This window comes from Salmo trutta, chromosome 26 (genome assembly GCF_901001165.1).
Source record: "Salmo trutta chromosome 26, fSalTru1.1, whole genome shotgun sequence".
Taxonomy (NCBI): domain Eukaryota; kingdom Metazoa; phylum Chordata; class Actinopteri; order Salmoniformes; family Salmonidae; genus Salmo; species Salmo trutta.
The window spans coordinates 10,456,193-10,483,662 of NC_042982.1; the positions used below are offsets into that span (position 1 = coordinate 10,456,193).

General features: G+C 44.2%; 1 protein-coding gene across 3 annotated transcripts in view; it reads right to left on the minus strand.

Moving 5' to 3' along the window:
• Positions 1 to 16,100, minus strand: part of LOC115163081 (uncharacterized) — a 60,091-nt gene extending 43,991 nt beyond the window's left edge. For 2 of the 3 annotated variants that reach the window (XM_029714675.1, XM_029714674.1), the window contains exon 1: positions 15,575 to 16,099. The gene's annotated coding sequence lies outside the window, so the exon portion shown is untranslated. Of the gene's footprint in view, positions 1 to 15,574 lie in introns of all 3 variants that reach the window. The other variant, XM_029714673.1, reaches the window with a different exon arrangement.
• Positions 16,101 to 27,470: the final 11,370 nt, after the last annotated feature.

Consider the following 27,470-nt stretch of genomic DNA (forward strand, 5'->3'; position numbering starts at 1 on the left):
GATGTGTGCTATAACCAGCCTTTCAAAGCACTTCATGATTGCAGATGTGAGCACAGGGCATTAGACACTGTGGCTTGAAACTTTAGAGTTGTTGGGAACAGGAATGATGGAAGTCATCCTAAAATATCTGGGGATTACAGACTGGGACAAGGAAAGGTTCAGAGCTCCGTGTTACAGTAGATGTTAGGTGTTTGCTTATGTCCGGGAGACAGGGCCCTGACTTCCTCAGCACCTACCCCGGCCGTCGCTTTCTCCACAGCCGAAACATAATTGAGGAAGTAAGGCGAGTGGCAACGATTAGGGTAGTCCATGTCCAGTATCGGAGGGAAATATTCTTGACACCGACATTTGACATTTCTGTTTGAAATCTTCTAACTTGCTTGTTTTGCCAAGAATTCCACAGCATGACAGAGCAAGGAAAGCGCTTCATCTACTGGGAATGAAGCAATCCCTCTAATCTGTCATTGTCCTCCAACTGAAGACCTTTCTGTGGGTTGTGTAGGAGTTCAAATTGAAAGCCTCAATATTGGGAACAAAGAACCGTGTCTTTGTGTTTGTGTTGGCATGACGCAGGCCACATAGGCCTCTCTCCATCTATCATAATGCTTCATGTCTGCGATGGAAATCAAACGTTACTTCATTAGTCAAGTTCAATGATCTGTTCTGGACTTTTTGCAACCATAAGAAATTAAGAAATTGCCCTGGAGCTATTCCAAGCCATGTCCTCAAAAAATGATCTCACCCCAACTCCCCCATTTCATTTCCAGGGCCTGTTTCCAGTACTGTATTACCTAATTAAAAGCCACGTCTCTTCCTGTAAGCGCTACGATGAATCCTTCAGAATACTTCACAACACCACTTGGCCCTGTGGGTAGACCCCATATATACTTTCTTGGCTCCACCGCTTGTTTGCTGAGAAATTCCTGAATTGTGGTAAGAATTAACTTTGCTTCCCCCACAAAACCTCCTAAGTGTAGTTTCTAATAGTGTTTGTCTGTGTGGGGGGGTGCAACATCTGGTTAACTCTGAGGTTACAGTGAGGTTAGAGGGACTTTGCTGAAGCGTGAAGCATAGCAGCCACCCGCAAGCCCCCTTGTACAACAGTGTGTACTGTACTGTTCTCTGAGCACTCCACCATGTTCCTGGTACATCCTTATGAAGGATAGCCTGTGAGAAGCGTCTCCAGACTCTGTAATTTGGCACATTTCGGTCGCATCTCTCATGCTGCTTCTCCAGCTGCATCCGAGAGCTCTTTCAGCTCAGCTATGCTCTCTGACACAGCCGACGGATAGAAACCAACCTTTGCGCTGACAGAACCCAACTACGGGAGAGAACAGCTGCTTCAGAGTGTGTGTGTGTGTGCATCTGTGTGTGCGCTGTGTGTCTGTTCTGTGTGTCTGTGTGTGACTGTGTCAGTGTATGTGTGATTGTGTCAGTGCATGCCTGTTTGTGTTAGTCAAATAAAATTGCACTAGATGTGCATTTTTCACTGACCATAGCCTTGAGTTGTATATTTTTAACTTAGTTCAAGCTCAGCCTGTACTTTTCTGTGGGGATGTACAGTTTTAGCAACAGATGTGTTCCTTTTCCATAAAACAGTTACTAAAAAACAAAACCATAATGTGGCTCATTAAGGCCATAATAGATAAAGCTCTATTCCTAGTTAAACAAAAGTTGATATGACTCTAATCAAAACCACTACGAGTCTAATCATACACTTAAAATCCAGTAAAATGACTTTGTGTTCTAATTCCAGGCATCCTTTCAAAAGTGAATTTTCTGCACTCAGCTTAACTATCATGCTCTGAACTTTGTTATTCTAATGCAAGTGTCTGTTATGCTGTTGAGCTCATTGATCAAGTGTCTGTTATGCTGTTGAGCTCATTGATCAAGTGTCTGTTATGCTGTTGAGCTCATTGATCAAGTGTCTGTTATGCTGTTGAGCTCATTGATCAAGTGTCTGTTATGCTGTTGAGCACATTGATCAAGTGTCTGTTATGCTGTTGAGCTCATTGATCAAGTGTCTGTTATGCTGTTGAGCTCATTGATCAAGTGTCTGTTATGCTGTTGAGCTCATTGATCAAGTGTCTGTTATGCAGTTGAACTCATTGACCAAGTGTCTGTTATGCTGTTGAGCTCATTGATCAAGTGTCTGTTATGCTGTTGAACTCATTGATCGGCTATGAAAAGCCAACTGACATTTACTCCTGAGGTGCTGACCTGTTGCACCCTCTACAACCACTGTGATTATTATTATTTGACCCTGCTGGTCATTTATGAACATTTGAACATCTTAGCCATGTTCTGTTATAATCTCCACCCGGCACAGCCAGAAGAGGACTGGCCACCCCTCATAGCCTGGTTCCTCTCTAGGTTTCTTCCTAGGTTCCGGCCTTTCTAGGGAGTTTTTCCTAGCCACCGTGCTTCTACACCTGCATTGCTTGCTGTTTGGGGTTTTAGGCTGGGTTTCTGTACAGCACTTTGTGACATCAGCTGATGTAAGAAGGGCTTCATAAATACATTTGATTGATTGATTGATCAAGTGTCTGTTATGCTGTTGAACGCATAGTGTCATGTCTTGATCTGTTTTACCTGTCCTTGTGCTTGTCTCCACCCCCCTCCAGGTGTCGTCCATCTTCCCCACGTATCCCCTGTGTATTTATACCTGTGTTTTCTGTCTGTCTGTGCCAGTTCGTCTTGTTTGTTCAAGTCAACCAGTGTTTTCTCAGCTCCTGTTTTTCCCCAGTCTCTCTTTTTCTCGTCCTCCTGGTTTTGACCCTTGCCTGTCCTGACTCTGAGCCCGCCTGCCTGACCACTCTGCCGGTCCCTGAGACTGCCTGCCATCCTGTACCTTTGCCGCTTCTCTACATTATCGACCCCTGCCTGCCTTGACCTGTCGTTTGCCTGCCCCTGTTGCTACAATAAACATTGTTACTTCAACACAGTCTGCACTTGGGTCTTACCTGAAACCTGACACATAGATCCAATCCACAGAACCATGCAGACGTCAGTCGAGCCGTTATAGTTGATTCCTATTAACAATTCCAGCCGACTGGTCCCATCTGGCTGGCTATCTCAAAATTATAGGCGTGACGCAAGATAGGATTCCAAACAATTATTGGCTATCCAGAAAGCTAGCTAGCTAAATTTACTAGAAACAATAATACAACAATTGAACTGTTGTAAATCTCTACCCACTGCCATAGGTTCCTCAGCTCTACCATCTGAGCTGACAGCTTATAGCTCTACTAACTTGAGATAACTGATGTCACAATCTCAAAAACACACAAAGTGATCCTGGGAAAATCACGAGGTAACATTGGATTTGTGAGATTGTTGTTTTAGATATGCAAATTCGCAGCGCAAATTCACAGCGCCATGTTTATGACCTCATCAAACTTCCCTGGAATCTGTGTCAAGGATGTGACGAGAGAAACGGTCAACCTACTGAACGCACACACGCACACGCACACACTGTACTTGAACACACAGTATGCGCGTGGGGAGGGAGGGAGAGAGTGGGGAGGGAGGGAGAGGGGGGACAACCTTGGGATGTTCAACAGTTCACAGGGTCACAGATGGGGTCCGTTTTGGAGGAAGGGGGGATGGGGGGCTACAAAAACACAAATAAATACAGAGAGAGAGAGAGAGAGAGAGAGAGAGAGGGACGATGACCGCTGGGGACCACAACAACGGGGGCGTGCGTCAGCGACAGAGAGGCCGCTCCATTGTCCATCCAGAGGCAGAGCGGGCAGCGGCCATTGTTAAAGGACCATCTGACCTCCATGTTCCCCCTGGATCAGAGAGGCCCAGCAGCCCATAGTGGGCCACAGCCCAGACTCTTCTCTCCTGCCACCTCCTTATTCTCTCAGACAACAAAGGGCTTCTTTTGTGTCAGGGAGGGAGTAGGGAGGGAGGGCTGGACAAGCCCACGATCCTAATGGAAAACGCTGGGTAGGGGGACGGCACGCGCATGTGGAACACACATTAACACGCATAGACAAACTCATACAGTCGCCCAGAAATATACACACAGGCACATAGAATAAACTGAAAGTGTTTGGTCAAGAGAGGTAAGGGTGGTAGTCTAAAGAGATCCGGTCCAGTGGTGGAGTATAAGCTACTGTATGTAGGGCACACGGTACGTTGTCTCTGTTCGCTCATGGTCGCGCCGTGCAACAGTTGTTCTTTTGTTATCTTGGCGCTCGGTTAATGAGCTGAACACTCAGTCGTCTCAACCGCTGAATGAATATGACCCTCAGAATTGTAGTCAGAGACAATATTCTTCTGTCGAGTCCGCTGACCAGGAGCGGATAATAAATTGAGTTTTGTTGAGTCATGGTGAATTACAGTAGACTCAGTGGTTCAGAGGAGCAAGGGTTAAAAGCTCATTGATTTAAATGTTATCTAAATATATAGATGTAATATGTGCCATTTCATAGCAGACAATTTATTTCTGATCTGGACTGGTCATCGGAAGTTATTTGAAGCAGGCGGACACAGTCGTGCTGCTGTGGCCAACGACGAACACAAAATGTGATTTTAGAAGATTTTCAATTGGGTGTGATGGACAGGCGTTCTGTTTTGAGGCGGGTTGACATAGGGTTAACATCTGTTGGCCTATGTAGGCCCATTTTATGAAATTATACTGTTTATTTATTTCACGCCCAACCACAACTCTCAGGGGGTCCTCTGTCCAAAACGGAGAAGTTGCAATTCTGGTTAACTACGTCAAGCAGCCGCTCCATCAAAATAACAGCTGTGTTCTTCAGTAACATGCTTCATGTGAGCAATTACCAAGTAAACAATGTGGCCAACAGGGAAAAGTTGGTGTAACAGGGACACTACCCAGCATGGATGGGGTAGTTGACATCGACCTGGTGATGTCAGCAATCAGAGACTAGAGACTAGAATTATCCTGTGTTCTGCTCCTTTCTGGCCATCAATCCCCTAGAGAACTTCCATAAGGGGGGAAGAAAATCCATAAAATTATCCCGGTAAAGCTGTAACATCCAAACTTCCTGGAGCTCTATAAAAGTGTCATCGGCTGTAGTAAAGAATGGGGCCATAACGAAAGGCAATGGGGGAGGCACTGGGATCCAAGAGGCAGTCAAACAGCGTGCCAGGAGGGAAATTCCATTTCTCTTCGTGCATGCACGGGACTAATTATAGATGCTGAGACGTACTATAGAAGAGAATAAGTGTCTGTCTGTGTGGTGTTGCACTGTACTGTAGGGGGTGACAACACAGTCTGCTGTCTTTGTACTGTACTGTAGGGTGTTAATGGGCACAGAGGTGCCAGGTAAGGCAGTAAGGTGTTATACACAGTCCATGGAGCCAGGGAGGGAGAGACGTTGGGAAAGAAAGAGCTGAAGAGGTATCAGGAAAGAGATGGGGAGGTAAGTTGGAGGAGTGAGGATGGGGAGACGGGGTATTTACAATGAAGGGGTCGCAAGGATAGAGTGGGGGCCATGGACCTGGGGGAGGAGACACATTTATGTGTGTGTGCCGTGAGAGGGAGAGGTGGGATTGATGACTCATGGAAAACCTTCCCAAGAGACAGTGTGGTCCTGAGTCACCTGACACAAATGAACACATTCACAGCCACACACAACCACAATATACACACCTGCACATGGGAATAAAATCACAGAACCACACACATACACAATATACACACCTGCACATGGGAATAAAATCACAACCACACACATACACAATATACACACCTGCACATGAAAATAAAATCACAACCACACACACACATATACACACCTACACATGGAAATAAAATCACAGAACCACACAAACCCACAATATACATACCTGCACATGGGGAAAAAATCCCAGCTGCCTCAAGGAAAACCAAAGGGCTCCCCAACATAAGAGGAGAGGAGAGGAGAGGAGAGGAGAAAGAGGAGAAAGAGGAGAAAGAGGAGAAAGAGGAGAAAGAGGAGAAAGAGGAGAGGAGTAAGAGGAGAGGAGTAAGAAGTGAGAGGAAAGACGAGAGGAGAAAAAGAAGAGAAGAAAGAAGAGGAGAAGGGAGAGATGAGAGGGGAAAGAGGAGAGGAGAAAGAGGAGAGGAGAAAGAGGGAGGAGGGGAGAGGAGAAAGAAGAGAAAGAGGAGAGGAGAAAGAGAAGAGAGGAGAAAGACGAGAGGAGAATGAGGAGAGGAGAAAGAGGGGAGGAAAAAGAAGACAGGAAAAAGAAGAGAGGAGAACGAGGAGAAAGAGGGGAGGAGAAAGAGGAGAGGAGAAAGAGGGGAAGAGGAGAAAGGGGAGAGTGAGGAGAAAGAGGAGAAAGATGAGAGGAGAAAGAGGAGAGGAGTAAGAGGAGAGGAGTAAGAGGAGAAGTGGAGAAAGAGGAGAAAGAGGAGAGGAGAAAGAAGAGAGGAGAACGAGGAGAGGAGAACGAGGAGAGGAGACAAAGAAGAAGGAGAGGAGAGGAGAAAGAGGGGAAGAGGAGAAAGGGGAGAGTGAGGAGAAAGAGGAGAAAGACGAGAGGAGAAAGAGGAGAAAGAGGAGAGAAGAGGAGAAGGGAGAGATGAGAGAAAAAGGAGGAGAGGAGTGGAGAAAGACGAGAGGAGAACAATGAGAAAGAGTAGAAGAGGAGAAAGCGGAGAGAAAGAGGAGAAGAGAAAGGGGAGAAGAGGAGAAAGGGGAGAAGAGAGAAGAAAGAGGAGATGAGGGGAGAAACAGTAGAGGAGAAAGAGGAGAGGAGAAAAAGGAGAGGACAGGAGAAAGAGGAGAGGAGAAAAATGAGAGGAAAGTAGAAAGAGGAGAGGAGAAAGAGAAGAGGAGAAAGAGGGCGGAGGGGAGATAGAGGAAAGGAGAAGGAGGACAGGAGAAAGAAGAGAAAAATGAGAGGAGAAAGAGGGGAGGAGAAAGAGAAGAGAAAAAGAAGAGATGAAAAGAAGAGGAGAATGAGGAGAGGAAAAAAAGGAGGAGAGGAGTGGAGAAAGACAAGAGGAGAACAATGAGAAAGAGTAGAGTAGAAAGAGGGGAAGAGGAGAAAGTTGGAGAGAGAGGATAAAGAGGAGAGAAGGGGAGAAGAGAGGACAAAGAGGTGAGGAAAAATAGGGGAGGTGAAAGAGGAGAGGAGAAAGAGGCGAGGAGAAAGCGAGAGGAGAGGAGAAACAAGAGAGGAGGAAGCAGAGAAGAAGAGGAGAGGAGAAAGAGGAGAAGTGGAGAGGAGTAAGGCGAGAGGAGAAAGATGAGAAAGAGGAGAGGAGAAAGAGGAGATGAGAAAGAGGAGAAGAAAAAGAGGGGAGGCGAAAGACGAGAGGAAAAAAAGGAGAGGAGAAAGAGGAGAGTAGAAAAAGGAGAGGAGATGAGAAAGAGGAGAGCAAAAGAATTGAGGAGAAAAATGAGAGGAAAGGAGAAAGAGGAGAGGTGAAAGAGGAAAGGAGAAAGAGGAGAGGAGAAAGAGGAGAAAGAAGAGGGGAGAACGTCGAGACAGAGGAGAGGAGAAAAAAGAAAAAGATGAGAGGAGAAAAAGGGGCGGAGAAGAGAAGGAGAAAGAGGAGGGGAGAAAAAGGAGAAGGAGAGGAGAGGAGGAAGACGATAGGAGAACGAGGAGAAAGAGGAGAGGGGAAAGAGGGGAGGAGAAAGAGGAGAAGAGAAAGAGTGGAGGGGAAAGACGAGAGAAGGGGAGAGGAGAGAGAAGAGAGGACAAAGAGGTGAGGAAAAAAAGGGGAGGTGAAAGAGGAGAGAGGAGAAAGAGGAGAGGAGAAAGCAAGAGGAGAAGAGAAACAAGAGAGGAGGAAGCAGAGAAGAAGAGGAGAGGAGAAAGAGGAGAAGTGGAGAGGAGTAAGACGAGAGGAGAAAGATGAGAAAGAGGAGAGGAGAAAGATGAGAAAGAGGAGAGGAGAAAGAGGAGATGAGAAAGAGTAGGGGAGAAAGAGGAAAGGAGAAAGAGGAGAAATAGGGGAGGAGAAAGAGGAGAGGAGATGAGAAAGAGGAGAAGAGAAAGAGTGGAGGGGAAAGACGAGAGGAGAAAGAGGAGAGAAGAAAGAGTCTGGAGAGGAGAAAGAGGAGAGGAGAGACAGGAGAGGAGAAAGAGGAGAAAGAGGAGTGGAGAAAGAGTAGAGGAGAGGAGAAAGAGTAGAGGAGAAAGAGGAGAGGAGAAAGAGGGGAAGAGGAGAGGAGAAAGGGGAGAAGGAGGGGAGAGGAGAAAGACGAGAGGAGAACGCGGAGAAAGAGAAGAGGAGAAAGAGGGAAGGAGAAAGAGGAGAAAGAGGGGAGGAGGGTAGAAAGAGGATATGAGAAAGAGGAGATGAGAAAGAGGAGAAGAGAAAGAGAAGAGGTGAAAGAAGAGAGGAGAAAGAGGATATGAGAATGAGGAGAAGAGAAAGAGGGGAGGGGGAAGACGAGAGGAGAAAGAGGAGAGGAGAAAGAGGAGAGGAGAAAGAGGGAGGAGGGGAGATAGAGGAAAGGAGAAAGAGGAGAGAAGTAAGAGGAGAGGAGTAAGAGGAGAGGAGAAAGAAGAGAGGAGAAAGAAGAGAAACATGAGAGGAGAAAGAGGGGAGGAGAAAGAGGAGAAGTGGAGAAAGAGGAGAGGAGAGAGAGGAGAAAGAGAAGAGGAAAAAGAAGAGAGGAAAAAGAAGAGAGGAGAACGAGCAGAGGAGAAAAAGGAGAAGGAGAGGAAAGGAGAAAGACGACAGTAGAACGAGGATAAAGAGTAGAGGAGAAAGAGGGGAAGAAGAGAAAGGGGAGAGAGGAGAAAGAGGAGAGAAGGGGAGAGGAGAAAGAGGAGAAAGAGGAGAGGAGAAAGAGGACAAGAGGAGAAAGAGGAGAGGAGAAAGAGGGGAGGTGAAAGAGGAGTGGAGAAAGAGGAGAGGAGAAAGTGAGAGGAGAGGAGAAACAGGAGAGGAGAAAGAGGAGAGGAGAAAAAGGAGAGGACAGGACAGGAGATAGAGGAGAGGAGAAAAATTAGAGGAAAGGAAAGGAGAAAGAGGAGATGAGAAAGAGGAGAGGAGAAGAGAAAGAGGAGGGGAGAACGTGGAGAAAGAGGAGAGGAGAACATGGAGAAAGAGGAGAGGAGAAAGAAGACAAAGATGAGAGGAGAAAGAGGGGCGGAGAAGGAGGTGAAAAGGAGAAAGAGGAGATGAGAAAGAGGAGATGAGGAAGAGGAGAGGAGAAAGAGGAGATGAGAATGAGGAGAGCAGAAAGAGGAGAGGAGAAAAAGGAGAAAGAGGAGAGGAGAAACATGAGAAAGAGGAGAGGAGAAAGAGTAGAAGAGAAAGAGGGGAGGAGAAAGAGGAGAGGAGAAAGAGGAGAGGAGAAAGAAGAGAAGAGAAAGAGGGGAGGGGAAAGACGAGAGGAGAAAGAGGAGAGGAGAAAGAGGAGAAGTGGAGAGGAGTAAGACGAGAGGAGAAAGAGGAGAGGAGAAAGGGGAGAGTGAGGAAAAAGAGGAGAGAAGGGGAGAGGAGACAGCCCTTTGAAAAGCTTCCAGGGTCTTGTTCCTCCACAGGCCACTAAGTGAGCTGTGAGGTCCGTAATATTGTGGTAACCCGTTCGCTCACTGTCGCCGCTAAATTCTGAGCAGCGTAGAGGCTGCTCTTCTCAGAGGAATATGGTAGTTCTTTCTCTGTCCCAGCCAAATGCTCTACAATTATTGTTAATTTAGGATGTAGAGAGTCCTAAAAAGTGACAGTCAAATCAGAGCCGTGTGTGTCTGCTTCAACGGAGATAAGACCAAAATGCAGATCACCATATCTTGCCATTTATAGACATATACTTTCATCATATGCAGGCAAACCCACATAGACCAATAAGACATACGCAAACTTCTGTTTCCATACATCACAAGTTTATAAAAATCTAGAGGCCAAACTAAGAGTACATTGTATAATCAGATGTGCGTTGCTGGTATTTGCTGGCTGTCTCTTTGCTTCTGCTGGGGGACCCAGTTACACAGAGCTGGGAAGCTCATCAGTCCAAATTCGTGGCGCTGGAGACCTGTGCTCCAGGAGGATATGGGGATTAAGCCTATTCCCTCTGAGCATTTGGGGGAAGGGGACTCACACTCCTGAAGTTAGGGAGTTAGGGGGAACGAAGAGAGGACACGTTGCTGAAAGAGAGGGGGCTGTTTTCTATTTCAAATAGGCTGGAACTGGGCTGAGGAAGGAACGGAATGCCAGCTTTCAAAGCAAACAGGACTTATCTGCATGTAAGCTCCACACTGCAGGGGCCTGAAAACTCAGGGCAGAGAGGGAGGGTTTGGGACGCTTCCTGTTGCTCCGTTCAAATTCCATGACCAATACCTATTCCCATTCTTCCCTTTGATATGATCCAAATAGCCAAACAATACTCTTTCTCCCCCAAGACTCCGGCTTCAGCCCAGCTCCCAAGATGATGTATACGATCGCGCTACACGGCCATGTTCAAAATAAGTAAGAGACAGGAAAACCACAGTTCACTGCGTGTTTTCCTAGATGTTTTGCTGTTAGACAGGAATTATTAAGATTTCTACACCAAAGGCCTTGCCTATCAAGTGTTTTCCAACACTCAAATGCTTGTCTAGTAAGTCCGGACTGCGTTGGACGAGAAAATAATGATGAATTACGCGTTTGGAAATCGTCCAACAAAGATCTTCAGAAGGCTTGTCAAAGGAGACAAGGAATTCTAATTCAATTCAGTTCAATGCCAGTGAGTAATCCGTGTTTGCTATTGAATAGGTGCATATGCACACAACATGTTTGCAGGGGAAATCTTGTCCGTTTATATTGGCAGTGAGTGACACTGAAGGAGGGATGTTCGTTGAAAATAGCTCCAACCAGTTGATCCCTGCTAAAGACCTGGCTGATATTAATTCATCCACCTTGACTAAACAGTTGAAGTCAGAAGTTTACATACACTTAGGTTGGAGTCATTAAAACTCGTTTTTCAACCACTCCACAAATTTCTTGTTAACAAACTATAGTTTTGGCAAGTCGGTTAGGACATCTACTTTGTGCATGACACAAGTAATTTTTCCAACAATTGTTTACAGACAGATTATTTCACTTATAATTCACTGTATCACAATTCCAGTGGGTCAGAAGTTTACATACACTAAGTTGACTGTGCCTTTAAACAGCTTGGAAAATTACAGAAAATGATGTCATGGCTTTAGAAGCTTCTGATGGGTTAATTGACCTCATTTTAGTCAATTGGAGGTGTCCCTGTGGATGTATTTCAAGGCCTACCTTCAAACTCAGTGCCTCTTTGCTTGACATCATGGGAAAATCAAAAGAAATCAGCCAAGTCCTCAGAAAAAAATTGTAGACCTCCACAAGTCTGGTTCATCCTTGGGAGCAATTTCCAAACGGCTGAAGGTACCACGTTCATCTGTACAAACAATAGTACGCAAGTATAAACACCATGGGACCATGCACCCATCATACCGCTCAGGAAGGAGACGCGTTCTGTCTCCTAGAGATGAACGTACTTTGGTGAGCGAAAAGTGCAAATCAATCCCAGAACAGCAGCAAAGGACCTTGTGAAGATTCTGGAGGAAACAGTACAAAAGTATCTATATCAACAGTAAAACAAGTCCTATATCGACATAACCTGAAAGGCCGCTCAGCAAGGAAGAAGCCATTGCTCCAAAACCGCCATAAAAAAGCCAGACTACGGTTTGCAATTGCATATGGGGACAAAGATAATACATTTTGGAGAAATATCCTCTGGTCTGATGAAACAAAAATAGAACTGTTTGGCCATAATGACCATCATTATGTTTGGAGGAAAAAGGGGGAGGCTTGCAAAACGAAGAACACCATCCCAACCGTGAAGCACGGGGGTGGCAGCATCAAGTTGTGGGGGTGCTTTGCTGCCGGAGGGACTGGTGCACTTCACAAACTAGATGGTATCATGAGGTAGGAAAATTCTGTGGATATATTGAAGCAACATCTCAAGACATCAGTCAGGAAGTTAAAGCTTGGTCACAAATGGTTCTTCCAAATGGACAATGACCCCAAGCATACCTCCAAAGTTGTGGCATATGGCTTAAGGACAACAGTCAAGGTATTGGAGTGACCATCACAAAGCCCTGACCTCAATCCTATAGAAAATTTGTGGGCAGAACTGAAAAAGCATGTGCGAGCAAGGAGGCCTACAGACCTGACTCAGTTACACCAGCTCTGTCAGGAGGAATGGGCCATCATTCACCCAATTTATTGTGGGACGGTTGTGAAAGGCTACCCAAAACGTTTGACCCAAATTAAACAATTTAAAGGCAATGCTACCAAATACTAATTGAGTGTACAGTGGGGAAAAAAGTATTTGATCCCCTGCTGATTTTGTACGTTTGCCCACTTACAAAGAAATGATCAGTCTATAATTTTAATAGTAGGTTTATTTGAACAGTGAGAGACAGAATAACAACAAAAAAATCCAGAAAAATGCATGTCAAAAATTGTATTCAATTATTTGCATTTTAATGAGGGAAATAAGTATTTGACTCCTCTGCAAAACATGACTTAGTACTTGGTGGCAAAACCCTTGTTAGCAATCACAGAAGTCAGACGTTTCTTGTAGTTGGCCACCAGGTTTGCACACATCTCAGGAGGGATTTTGTCCCACTCCTCTTTGCAGATCTTCTCCAAGTCATTAAGGTTTCGAGGCTGACGTTTGGCAACTCGAACCTTCAACTCCCTCCACAGATTTTCTATGGCATTAAGGTCTGGAGACTGGCTAGGCCACTCCAAGACCTTAATGTGCTTCTTCTTGAGCCCCTCCTTTGTTGCCTTGGCCATGTGTTTTGGGTCATTGTCATGCTGGAATACCCATCCACGACCCATTTTCAATGCCCTGGCTGAGGGAAGGAGGTTTTCACCCAAGATTTGACGGTACATGGCCCCGTCCATCGTCCCTTTGATGCGGTGAAGTTGTCCTGTCCCCTTAGCAGAAAAACACCCCCAAAGCATAATGTTTCCACCTCCATGTTTAACGGTGGAGATGGTGTTCTTGGGGTCATAGGCAGCATTCCTCCTCCTCCAAACACGGCGAGTTGAGTTGATGTCAAAGAGCTCCATTTTTTTGTTGTTATTCTGTCTCTCACTGTTCAGATAAACCTACCATTAAAATTATAGACTGATCCTTTCTTTGTCAGTGGGCAAACGTACAAAATCAGCAGGGGATCAAATACTTTTTTCCCCCCACTGTATGTAAACTCCTGACCCACTGGGAATGTGATGAAAGAAATAAAAGCTGAAATAAATCATTCTCTCTACTATTATTCTGACATTTCACATTCTTAAAATAAAGTGGTGATCCTAACTGACCTAAAACAGGGAATTTTATCTAGGATTAAATGTCAGGAATTGTGAGAAGTTTTAATGTATTTGGCTAAGGTGTATGTAAACTTCCGACTTCAACTGTAAATATATACTGTAAATATACCCAGGGATGACTGTGATTGTTTCAGATTAAACTATTACTACACAAATACAATCCTCACTCTCTTTTTCTGCCATGATCTCTCCCATGACCAATATGCTGTCAAGGGCCAAGAGAGGGAATGGGGAGGGGTACTCAATCATAGAATTAGAAATTAGAATACTAGAATGGCGAATGAACCTTCTTATGATGGTCCAAAGGTCTGCCATGTTGGTCAGGGAGTTGGTCAACCATGGTTTGCCAGGGCTGCGATAAGATATTGTGTAAAACAATGAATGTGAATAACATTTATGCACTGTATGTGTGTTAGCTAGCTAGACTGACAGTTGTAGAGGAATGACATATTTTTGAAATTAACTGCCAATATGCCAACATTCTATTTAAACAATGCAGTCAATCTCCACAGCCATACACTGGCTCAATTCAGTTGAGGACTTAGACAAGTCGTAAATGTAACAAGTAGTGAAATTGTATCATATAATAGGACTCACAGCTTTCCATTAAATCGAAATTTGAGACATTTATGGTCTGTTTACTTAAGGGATAATCAACGAGGGGCTATGCACTCTACGGAAAATAATGAACGACGTGGAAGGTGTGTTCAGCGACTTGCTAGCGGAGTGGAACTAACCTTCCAAAGAGTTGCATTATTTTCCAGAGAACGCATAGAGCGCTAAGTTGATTATCCCTTTCATGCCATGACTATAATTTAACACATTTGCCACTAGACATTTGTTCACTTGCCGGTAGAAATGTGTTCAACACCCACTGAAGTAGCTAGCAAGTTTACTAGATAGCTAGAGTGGTTGGCTTGGTAACCAAACACATAGACTTGATTGTTTAGCTAACCAAACCATCAGTCCTAGCTCACTATTAGGAAAATCGAATTCAACAATGCCAATAATGTTTTAAATTTGACTTTTGCTTTCAAAAACAGCTCTAACGTAGAACATGTACAGTATGAATGAACTATAGCCATTGAATTCTACCGTGCTAATATACCATCTGTTATAGGGAAATAATGCACACTCTAGAATGCCCTTCAAGACAAGCAGAAATAAGTATCCAACAATGCTATGATATATATTTTAGAGGCTATTTATACAGAAAATTGGTATAAAAACTGTATAAACTGTATTCATAATTATATGACAATATTTTAGGTTGGCTATAGTTCTATCACACAATTTCTGATACATCACATGCCTTACTTTTATTTTCCTGTATAAATAAAAGCAGGAAATGCATCACCTACACCTCTACTGCCATTCATTTGCAATGAGACTGGTTTTGGATTTCTCCCTGAACAAGATGGCTGACATTTTTGCCCCATTATATTATGACACAGCCCCTCTAGTAATTTAATAGAATCTTTATGGCTTTAATTAAGATCATAAGGGATACTGAGATGTTTTATTTGTCCACTCTGGATAGATTACTTTCCAGTTGATTTGCTAGAGAACTTCATGTTGTTAGAGCAAGAAGTGCCCTCCTGAGCGACTTTAAGGAACATGCTTTTTAGTCCAGGACTATAGGCTTAATCTATGTCCAGGAAACCAGACCAAAAAGTCTGCAATGAAAACTTGTTTCAGCATCTCTGGGTGAGATCTTGGACATTCCCCATGCATGCAGTACTGTAGGCTACAGTGCGGTTTTGGCAAGCGGGCCGGGGACAGGCTTTCAAAACCGGCAAAGAAATACTCCATTAAACACTTTAAATTGTGGTGAAGATTATCGTGAATAACTACAGAAATGTTACTGTGGCCAAATAAATCATTTTTGATTCAACTGTGGGTTTTTGATCACGTCTCTGCGTACTCATTAGAATATGCTATCAATGACTCAACGCGGCCGACAAATGATCAGTCACATTCATTCGTTTTGTTTGACATGCTCAGAAAGTTGGTTATTATTACACCAGTAAATCATTTATATGATCAGTAACACATATACTGTACTGTCTGTGTCTTATCTACCATACAACGGCTATCCTCATTCACTTTGTGGCAGACAAACACGTGCCATTATCAATATGTATATAAAAAAGAGAAACAAAAAACATAGACATGTTTTTATCATAGGTTGGTCCAGGGGTGTTAATCACGCGACGTTGTCATTCAGTGAGGTGAAACTAAATAAATCGCTTGGCATTATCATCTAATAATCCATTATTATAGAGAGAATAAACTTACCTTTACAGGTGTGTTGAGAGGAGACATGAAAGCCTATGCTGCTGTGATGCTGTCTTGATCAGTGTTCCTCTTCCCACCGCACTCCGATAAACTCCTTTGACTCAACCTGTACCTTGTCACTCTATTATGCTGTTGATTTATCACACAGTCCGGACGCTTTGGGGTGGATAACGCCTTTCCCTAACACGAAAATATTTTGATGTCGGTGTCTTCGGCACACAAGACCTCCAAAAAACGAGAAATTAAACCCCGCTTTCAATTCTTGGTCTTCCCCCTTCTTGGCACAAGCCTCGCTTGTTGCTTGATGCCAGGAACCATCCCCTTTGGCTTGAATCACTGCTTCACTTGATCGATCATCGTCACAAAGTAACGGTTTCACACCACGCGAGCGTTCGCAATTGTATGACAATCCTGGGAAAATGTGACACATCAATGCACCTCTAGGTCTCCTCAACATATATCACCCAGCACTTGATAAAAGTGCTCCGAGTCCAAGGAAAAGTCCGATTTCCCACCGCCTCTGAAAACTCATGCACGTATATGGTTTTCCTTTTCTTTCCTCCTTGAAAAGGCGTCGCGAACGTCTCTGATTACCAGTACTACATTAGACATGCACTAATAGTATTATGGTGTCTAACAGTAGGCCTGTGTGCATAGCCGCGGGAATTAAGGGTGCTGAGGGTGCTGCAGCACCCCGATACATCACAATACACAAATAATGAATATAAAAATATGTATATTGAAAAAAATCCCCCACTAAATTAGTGCACTAGGGTATTATTACTCCTGTATGAACGGAGAAAAATACTCAGCGGCAAAAAAATGGAGAGACATGTACATTAGCCAGAATTTTGTGATATTATTTCAAATTGTTGAGATACGCAAGTCAACATTTTTAGATAGTATGTTAACATTTGTCAGTAGATCATACAGATATGTTTCTTAATTTGTAACCTTGTGTGGAGATTTCAGAGGTGGCATCCCAGAGTGGTGGTGCGGGGGGATTGTTTTTCTGTGGTGTGGCCAAGAGATTTTCCTGATCTGGTAGGCTAACCTAACCAGGTACAACTCTGGGCCTTAGTTGAAGTGTATGACATAGTAATAAATCAGCTGTAAAACGTTTATAATGTAATGTTTTAATATAATAGGCTATTTATAATATAATATGTTTATTTGTTTAATTGGATAGCTGTTAGCTTTTGCAGCAGCTACTCTTCCAGGGGGTCCACAATAAAACACAACACATGACAAGTAACAGAACACTGATACACTGATAGACAGTGGTTTTCTAATGAGGTCATTTTTTCTAATCAGGTCCTGGAAGAACTCCTGGCTATGGAAGCCCATTTCCCCCGCGAAAACAAAAAAGATCAATACCGTCTCAAAATGTCAAGATACTATCTAAAAATCTTGAGATGCTATCTACATTTTTTTTAGATACTAACTCAACATTTCCAGACACTATCTCAACATTTCAAGATACTAACAAAACATTTGCGATACTAAGTTGACATTTTTAGACACTAACTCAAAATTTCAAAATACTAACTTGAAATGTTGAGATAATAGAACATGCATGTAGGATATGTTCCTTCATTTGTAGCATTATGTGGTGATTTCTATCTCTCCATGTTGCAGAGATCAGCACAGCAGGGCCACCGGCAAACGTGTGGCAAGCTGGCATTTGCACCAACAATTCTGATTCAGTTTATTAAAAAATGTTGACAGAAAAGCGTTGAAATGAGGGAAAGTAGTGTTGTTTAGGCTGGCTAGACTAACTACCAATCAAAAAATTGTTAATTGAGTGACTGTTAGCGACTATTTTTACTCTCAATAGTAAGTTGAGGCCCGACTGTAAATAAACACTATATATACTGAATAAAAATATAAACACAACATGCAACAATTTCAAAGATTTTACTGAGTTACATTTCATATGAGGAAATCAGTCAATTGAAATACATGTATTAGGCCGTTAAGTATAAAAATATAAACGCAACATGTAAAGTGTTGGTCCCATGTTTCATGAGCTGAAACAAAAGATCCCAGAAATGTTCCATATGCACATATTCTCTCAAATTTTTTGCACAAATTTGTTTACATCCCTGTTAGTGAGCATTTCTCCTTTGCCAAGATAATCTACCCACCTGACAAGTATGGAATATCAAGAAGCTGATTAAACAGCATGATCATTACACAGGTGCACTTTGTGTTGTGGACAATAAAAGGTCATTCTAAAATGTGCTGTGCCACTGATGTCACATGTTTTGAGGGAGTGTGCAATTAGCAGACTGACTGCAGGAAACCATTTGTGGGTTCACAATTTCTGTTACCAGAAAATGTAATTTAATTTCTCTACCATAAGCCGCCTCCAACGTTGTTTTAGAGAATCTACACCTGAAACACATAAAAGCCTATAGTAGGAAAATCATCCTAATATGGTGTGAGTCAGTCACGGTTCAGACATAGCAACATAAGCTAGGTGAAACAATGTGAGTCCTCACTCATAGCCTGGGGTTCCCATAGTCAACTGATGTACTCTGACATCTGGACAGGTTTTTCATTACCAACAACACAGAAGGTTGTCTTGGACACGTCAGGAAACCATTTGTGGGTTCACCTAGTAAAAATGATAGTGTGGCCTTGGCCTATAGAAATAGTATAGTTCATTCCTTTGAATTCATTTGACTACGGTCGTTATAGGAGCATTTAACATTAAGTTGCTCGTATAGCCTACCTGTAATTACACAGTAGTAACATCAGTCACTGTTTTGTAATTACTTACTTTGTCATTTTACTGTACTTGTCTTTACTTCTATATAATAGAGTAGTGACCAATTAACAGCTGTGTAAAAAAACAAGATGAAAAAGTATTGCTAATCATATGAGCTTTTCATTCTACATGAGAATTTTAACACATCTGAAATTCACACATTGCTTAAATTGCCTCACATCCGTAAATTGCCATGATTTTTTCCAACCTATAGCGTGCAGTTTTGCAGCACAACCCAGAATTTTTGGGGGTTTACAAATATTCATTCCCACACCTGAGGTCTGCTCTATAATGCTGGTGAAGGATCTTGCTCAAGTGTACAGAAACCAAGCATTCTGAGACATAAGGTGGTTTGGTATCCAGAGCCAAGCCACTGCTGTTGTGTATACACATGCACAGAACTAAACGCTCATTGGAATGCTTTAAAGATCTCCAATGAAACATAGTGATACAAAAGACCCACATTTTTAGAGGTCCATATTTGCACACTGTCGTACTGTACACTGTATGCGCTTAGACACTCAGGCACATTCAGTCATGCACAACTGAACACAAACACGTGCAATGGCCAGAGGCCCACTAAGCATAATGAGAGTGTGGGGAGAAAGGGTAGAGGAGGGGAAGCGTAAGACATTCCAAAGGCACATCTGACTTCAACACAAACAAACAGCATCCCTGCTTTGAAAAGGATCAGACTGACCAGGAGTTTACCCGTCTGCATGGGCACAAGGTTTATTTTGGGAAGATAAAGAGAAATGTCATGTTTGCTCCGTTCATGTGAGTCTTTGGTGCCACAGATGAGACATTTTTGAGTCCCATTTTCTCTGCTAACGTTCCATTCAAATGAGGAGCCAGTAACACATTGGAGTGGATACCCATACTAGGGGTCATGGAATGTCAAATGATTACAGTGCTTTGTCAATAAAATAAGCACAGCTCAAACTACTGTAGTTCCACATGATGACCATATTCTATGCTCCTTGATCTGTTGTGTCATCAAACACCGTCTTTGATTTACTATTGCAATACCAATAATCCAATACTTTTTCATTGATAATAATCACACACTGCAGCCATGTGGAACCGTTTCCAAAACTATTACTGTTGAAGACCCAGCAGGTCACATTGACGCATCCAACCCAGTCTGAATCTGATGACCAGACGGAATTTGCAGCAGACAGCTGAAAACTCTAAGTGATTCCACAGAACATTCTGGAGTTCAGATATAGCTGAACATAATGCCATCCCATGACGCTCCACTCCAGTGCATCTTGGGTAGAAACAGGAAGCTAGCAGGAAGCTGGGCCAGAGGGGGTCTGCAGATGTCTGATGGGAGACTGGTGCTTTAAACATGTAGAGGCCTTCAAGCCCAATAGTCAAAACTATCCAGAGAATCCTGCATTCCATTCTAGGTCAGGGGAGGGAAGCCAAACAGAAGTCGTAATATGGTTTAGCATTGTTTCAACGACTGACCTGCTTGCGCTGAAGCTGCTGAATAGTTGATCAAGGAGGAAAGAGGGTAGGAGAATTGTACAGGACAGGCGTTGAAGGAGAGGAAAGGCTACATATTTCACCATGCAACAATACTACTAGAACAGGTCCATATGGTCTTAGATATAGCTTTTTAATATGCACCTCAAAGCACAGAGCGGGATCGAAACGAACAGCAGGAATGGTGATTAAAGAGAGGAATCTCTGGCCCCCGGAGCTAGAATATCATTCATTCCACTATGTTGAAATATCACAGGACTATAGCCAGCGTCTCTGCAGCCAGCCTTGCTAAACCTAAACCACCAGCCGCAGAGTGCAGGGGAAGAAACACACGCTCCATCTCCACCACAGCTGAAAGTGCTTGACTGGAGCAAGCCCATAGATTAGGCCCGGGGCCCAGCCAAAGCCACACGCATCCCAATGACCTACATATACACTGCGGTGGTTTTTAGCCCCTGCCTGGCCCTGTGAGCCTTGTTACTGCTAGCAGCTAGCACTGTCCGGGCCCAGAGGAGCGTAGGCTCATGTTACTCTTAATTACCCTTGCCTGGTCATTGGCATTGACCCGTAGCTGTTTAACTGCACAGAGCTCCATCCGCACTATGATGAGGGACTGAGTGGCAGCCCTCAGGTGACTACTGTACCCAGTGGTTTACACAGACACACCCGCTTTCCAGCACAGGTCACCTCTCACCCTAGGAAGCCAGGGATTGGCCCTTTGACTAATCACCCTGTCAGACACCTGCCGTGGGAAACCAGTCATCACGTCAGACTTGTAGCAACAGCCGAGGTGGGGCAGTTTGGCTGGAGTAATAAGGTGAGTGAGCTGCTAGAAGGGTTTTTGGATTTTAAAATGGCGACTGAACATCCCTGAGGAGGGATTGCGAAGGTCACCTGGATGAGTCAGAGCACGTGCTAGGGAACACACACAGCTGCCAGTCACTAGCTCTAGGCCTGTTTCAGTGGAGGAAATTACAGGCCTCCGACAGAGGCTGTAGTTAGGCCGATATTTTGAGAAGTATGGGGGAACAGTGTCAGTGGAAGCGGCCATGTAATTTTGTCCTCTGCGGTTTGTCATTTCAAGAACAAGTGATGCAACAATTCAGATGTGGATGTTCTTGTTACTTAACATTACTGGTGTCCAAAATCCTATCCTTATGAACAACTTTTTCCTCAAGATAGAAGTTAAAAAGCTGATAAGTATTTTCATTATCTTCTGATGTAATGAATGCTATCTAGGAGAACATGTTCCTTCAACAACTAGCTTACCAAACACATAAAATAATTAGTGTCATGTTTTACATTAGAATCTCCAGAGCAGATAAGAACAAGCAGTAATAATTTTATTCAGAGAGAACTCTGGGTCTTGGAAAAACCTTGACCATATGTTTTTTTTTAAGTAACCCCTCCCCTTTCCCTACACTGAAAAACAATAAAGGTTCTTAAATGGTTCTTTCTCAGCTCTTAAGGTTCCTTGGAGATCTCTTACCTGATAAGGAAAACTCCACTCAAAAACAATATTTTGGTAATTTTTGTCATTAGTTCACTGTCGATACAGTCCCAAAATGTTTTGCATGTCAGCAGTCAAGTTTTAAAGATATTGCACTTTCAAGAAGCAAAGTGTCAACGGCCACATCATCATGATGATTCAAAACGCAGCGTTGTAAAAGAAGCTGTGTTGGTGTTAATAACCAGAATTGAACCAAAAGCTAGCCTATCATTATCATATTTCTCAGCATGCACTATTGCAGGTTGATTTTTAGAATTTTTTGGTTTTAATATATATGTTTTTGCGTGTATATTGATGGACTAATTAGTCTTGTAAAATGTTCTAAACTATTCCAATCTGTTACCTGGACTTATTGCACCCGCTATTGAAATGGTTGTTCCAGTTTAGATATTTAAGACGGTCTCATATGTTATTTTTCCCAACCCTGGCAGTCATTTCGAATGCAGGTTGCGGGTGAATAAAAATGAATAATGTTGGATATCCACACTTTGGCTGAATAGGAATTACACATCATTTGCGAGCCAGCATAATGTGACTTCCAAGCCTGATGTTGCCTGTAAACTATGAGTTTCAGGTCCCTGTGCTAGGCTAAAACCAGGTCCCCCAAAAGAAGGCCTTATGAAAAAATGTATTGTATCGTCTTAAATAATAACATTTTAATGACACCCTTATTCACTTAGGATCTCACTTGGTGAAAGCCACAGATCTGAAAATGAATGAATGCAACAAACATGTCTCTGTTACTAGCAAACACAGTATTAGGTGGCACTGTTAACTCTAAAATTCACTCAAAATGCACCCTGGGATACATGCAAATAAGGCTTAAAACCCTTCAGCAGGACTATTCAATTCCAGTCCTGGAGAGCTGAAACATTTCTCGTTTTGGATTTTTGTATGGTTCTTCAAAGAACCATTACATTTATGGCTCTTCAGATACCCTAAAATGGTTCCCTATGGCATCGCTCTCAATAATCTTTTTTGGTTCCACCTTGATTTCTAAGAGTGTAATGCACACATGGGCTTTCCCAGTTTCAGCTTTTGTGCGGCTCATACTGTAGCGTTGACACTATATTTTGACAATGAGCACGGTAACCGACACAGGGTCCATCGACCCCAGGCCTGAGCATGCAGTGACCAGACCAACAACAGCAAATGGTCGTAGCCTTTGGCCAAGAAAACAGTCCCCCAACTTCCTGCCCTGTGCAGCTTGAGACTAGAAGACGATGCTCACCGTCCAGCAGTGTGTTGCCCAGGACCCCGAAGTTCAGGAAAATTACCCCTTTGCCCTCCCTTTCACCCGTTGCTATGACAACAGGGGTATAAGAAGTGCTTTGCCAATTGTGTTCTATTGCCATAGCTGGTGGCAGTTACAGTGTTTGCACCCTTGTCCTTAAACCCCCCTCTCTCCTCTACCTCAAGACCCTCACACTCTTAAATGGTGTCTGAAAATGTTGGAGTTGAGGTGCGCCACGGGGGGGGGGGGGGGGGGGGGTAATCACCCCACATGGGATCCAAATCTTAAGGAGGATAAATCTACACATTAGCAACAGGGCCAAGACACACTACACTGACACACTGTAAAAAAATAACTCCCCAAACAGATGTGGTCATTAGTCGACAAAGGGAAGAGTTGAATAAGTGGACCTGGTGGAGTTGTACTAATTGTCTGTAATCTAGTCCCTGAGGTCTTCTTGGTAGGGGCAGCTGTGCAGAGCCATATGATTACTGACCACCCATAAAGTGTGGATCAGGAAGAGAATCTAAGGAAAGCCTCTCTGAGATGAGCATTCACAGCAACAGTGGGGGAAAAAACTATTTGATCCCCTGCTGATTTTGTACGTTAGCCCACTGACAAAGAAATGATCAGTCTATAATTTTAAAGGTAGGTTTATTTGAACAGTGAGAGACAGAATAACAACAAAACAATCCGGAAAAACGCATGTCAAAAATGTTATAAAATGATTTGCATTTTAATGAGGGAAATAAGTATTTGACCCCTCTGCAAAACATGACTTAGTACTTGGTGGCAAAACCCTTGTTGGCAATCACAGAGGTCAGACGTTTCTTGTAGTTGGCCACCAGGTTTGCACACATCTCAGGAGGGATTTTGTCCCACTCCTCTTTGCACATCTTGTCCAAGTCATTAAGGTTTCAAGGCTGACGTTTGGCAACTCGAACATTCAGCTGCCTCCACAGATTTTCTATGGGATTAAGGTCTGGAGACTGGCTAGGCCACTCCAGGACCTTAATGTGCTTCTTTTGAGCCACTCCTTTATTGCCTTGGCCGTGTGTTTATGGTCATTGTCATGCTGGAATACCCATCGACGACCCATTTTCAATGCCCTGGCTGAGGGAAGGAGGTTCTCACCCAAGAGTCGACGGTACATGGCCCCGTCCATCGTCCATTTGATGCGGTGAAGTTGTCCTGTTCCCTTTGCAGAAAAACACCCCCAAAGCATAATGTTTCCACCTCATGTTTGACGGTGGGGATGGTGTTCTTGGGGTCATAGGCAGCATTCCTCCTCCTCCAAACACGGCGAGTTGAGTTGATGCCAAAGAGCTCCATTTTGGTCTCATCTGACCACAACACTTTCACCCAGTTGTCCTCTGAATCATTCAGATGTTCATTGGCAAACTTCAGACGGGCATGTATATGTGCTTTCTTGAGCAGGGGGACCTTGTGGGCGCTGCAGGATTTCAGTCCTTCACGGCGAAGTGTGTTACCAATTGTTTTCTTGGTGACTATGGTCCCAGTTGCCTTGAGATTATTGACAAGATCCTCCCGTGTAGTTCTGGGCTGATTCCTCATCGTTCTCATGATCATTGCAACTCCACGAGGTGAGATCTTGCATGGAGCCCCAGGCCGAGGGAGATTGACAGTTCTTTTGTGTTTCTTCCATTTGCGAATAATCGCACAAACTGTTGTCACCTTCTCACCAAGCTGCTTGGCGGTGGTCTTGTAGCCCATTCCAGCCTTGTGTAGGTCTACAATCTTGTCCCTGACATCCTTGGAGAGCTCTTTGGTCTTGGCCATGGTGGAGAGTTTGGAATCTGATTGATTGGTTGCTTCTGTGGACAGGTGTCTTTTATACAGGTAACAAGCTGCGGTTAGGAGCACTCCCTTTAAGAGTGTGCTCCTAATCTCAGCTCGTTACCTGTATAAAAGACACCTGGGAGCCAGAAATCTTTCTGATTGAGAGGGGGTCAAATACTTATTTCCCTCATTAAAATGCAAATCAATTTATAACATTTTTGACATGCATTTTTCTGGATTTTTTTGTTGTTATTCTGTCTCTCACTGTTCAAATAAACCTACCATTTAAATTATAGACTGATCATTTCTTTGTCAGTGGGCAAACGTACAAAATCAGCAGGGGATCAAATACTTTTTTCCCTCACTGTACATGAACCCCATGTACAGAGCATTCGGAAAGTATTCAGACCCCTTGACTTTTTCCACATTTTGTTATGTTACAGCCTTATTCTAAAATTGATTAAATAAATACAAATTCTCATCAATCTACAGACAATACCTTGTAATGACATAACAAAAACAGGTTTTTAGAAATGTTTGCAAATGTATAAAAAATAATGAAATACCTTATTTCCATAATTTTCAGAACCTTTGCTATGAGACTCAAAATTGAGCTCAGGTGAAAATAAAATAAAATACAATGACAGCGCTCTGACAGCGCTCCAGAGTTCCTCTGTGGAGATGGGAGAACCTTCCTATGGTAAAGTGGCCAGACGGAAGCCACTCCTCAGTAAAAGGCACAGGACAACCCGCTTGGGTTTGCTAAAAGGCACCTAAAGACTCTCAACCGTGAGAAACAAGATTCTCTGGTCTGATGTAACCAAGATTGAACTCTTTGGCCTGAATGCCAAGCATAATGTCTGGAGGAAACCTGGCACCATCCCTATGGTAAAGCATGGTGGTGGCAGCGTCATGCTGTGGGGATGTTTTTCAGTGGCAGGGACTGGGGGACTACTCAGGATCGATGGAAAGATAAATGGAGTAAAGTACAGAGAGATCCTTGATGAAAACCTGCCCCAGAGCACTCAGGACCCCAGACTGGGGCGAAGGTTCACCTTCCAACAGGACAATGACCCTAAGCACACAGCCAAGACAACGCAGGAGTGGCTTTGGGACAAGTCTCTGAATGTCCTTGAGTGGCCCAGCCAGAGCCCGGACTTGAACCTGATCGAACATCTCTGGAGAGACCTGAAAATAGCTGTGCAGCGACGTTCCCCATCCAACCTGACAGAGCTTGAGAGGATGTGCAGAGAAGAATGGGAGAAACTCTCCAAATACAGGTGTGTCAAACTAGTAGCGTCATAGGGAGGGCGTTGTGGGGTAGAGGTTAGGGGGAAGAGATGAACAGCCTCCACCCCACACAGACTGTCACATCCTCTAGCGTGAGGCTGGAGAGAGCAGGGGAGAGGGAAGAGAGGAAGAGAGGGAGGAGGGGAAGGAATTGGGGAGAGCAACCGAGAAGGAATGAACAGATTTGAGACTAAGCGAAAAACAAAGAGATGGAAAGATAGCGACAGACAGATTAGTTTATCAAGATGGCTTAACTGTGTCTCCAAACTATTTTGCACATCATCACTTTCCTTTGTCTCTCAGTTCCGTATGCTTAGAACGAACATTAAGATGTGTACTTTATAGGGTCTCTTTGGGGAAAAGAGAGGGCTGTGGTAGAACATTCTGTGTGTCTAATTTGGCAGATGACATCACCCTCTGATGTCATACGAGGATGAATAAGAACCCAATGCTTTGATTACTACTCTCACTATGCAGGGATCCTGGCTCCAGCTCACCAGATATGGGAACATTTTGATGAAGAAACAGAGAGAGAGAGAAAGGGAGGCCGATAGAGATAGAAACTCGTGACAGATGTTGGAGTCTGGGAGATCAAGACGGTCTGCAGTCGTGGCTACTAATCGCTGAGACAGCAATAACCCATCAGACAATAGGAGAGCCCCTAAAGGAGAAGTCATGTATTATTGTATTAGACCCAGATGCAGACAACATCGAATAAACAACAGTTTAATAATCCAACAGGGGCAGGCAATAGACAGGTCAAGGGCAGGCAGAGGTTAGTAAACTAGAGGCGGGGCAAAGGTACAGGACGGCAGGCAGGCTCAGGGTCAAGGTAGGCAGTGGTCAATAATCCAGAGGTGGGGCAAAGTTACAGGACGGCAGGCAAGCTCAGAAAATGGGAGACAAAGGGCTGTGAGACATGGGTTTAACTCTGGACACATAAAAGATGGGGTGTATACGAAGGGTACGGGGCAACAGAAGACGAACAGCAGAGGGGCTAATAATTTTAGAGATGGGAACCAGGCCAATGAACCGTGGGGAGAGGTTGCGGGATTCCACCTGGAGTGGTAGATCCCGGGTGTATAGCCATACCTTCTGCCTGAGATGATACCGGGGAGCCGGGGTCCGATGACGATCTGCTTGTCGTCGATACCTGGACGGGAGTCTTGAGGAGAACCGACCAGGCACTCCTCCAGGTACGACGACAGCGGCGGCCAAACATCTGGGCAGAAGGTACGCTGACCTCTTCTTCCTGCTAGGGGGAGAGCGGGGGCTGATACCCCCGGGAACACTCAAAGGCGACAGGCCCGTGGCAGAGTAGGGAAGGGTGTTGCGGGTGTATTCCACCCACACAAGCTGCTGGCTCCAGGTGGTGGGGTTGGTGGAGACCATGCAGCGCAGAGTAGTCTCAAGGTCCTGGTTGGCTCGCTCCGACTGGCCATTGGACTGGGGGTGGACCCAGAGGACAGGCTGGACGACGACCCAATGAGGGTGCAGAACGCCTTCCAGAACCGGGATGAGAACTGAGGACCCCGGTTGGAGACCATGTCCACGGAAGACATGCTGCACCATGAGCTGGTCCGTCTCCTTGGCCGAGGGTAGTTTGGGGAGAGGAATGAAGTGGGCTGCTTTGGAAAACCGGTCGACCACAGTCAGGATGGCAGTGTTGCCCTCACACGGGGGGAGACCAGTGATGAAATCCAGGGATATGTGGGACCAGGGATGGTGAGGGACAGGCAGTGGTTGCAGAATGCCAGCCGGAGCTTGCTGAGGAGTCTTGTTCTGAGCGCAGACCGTG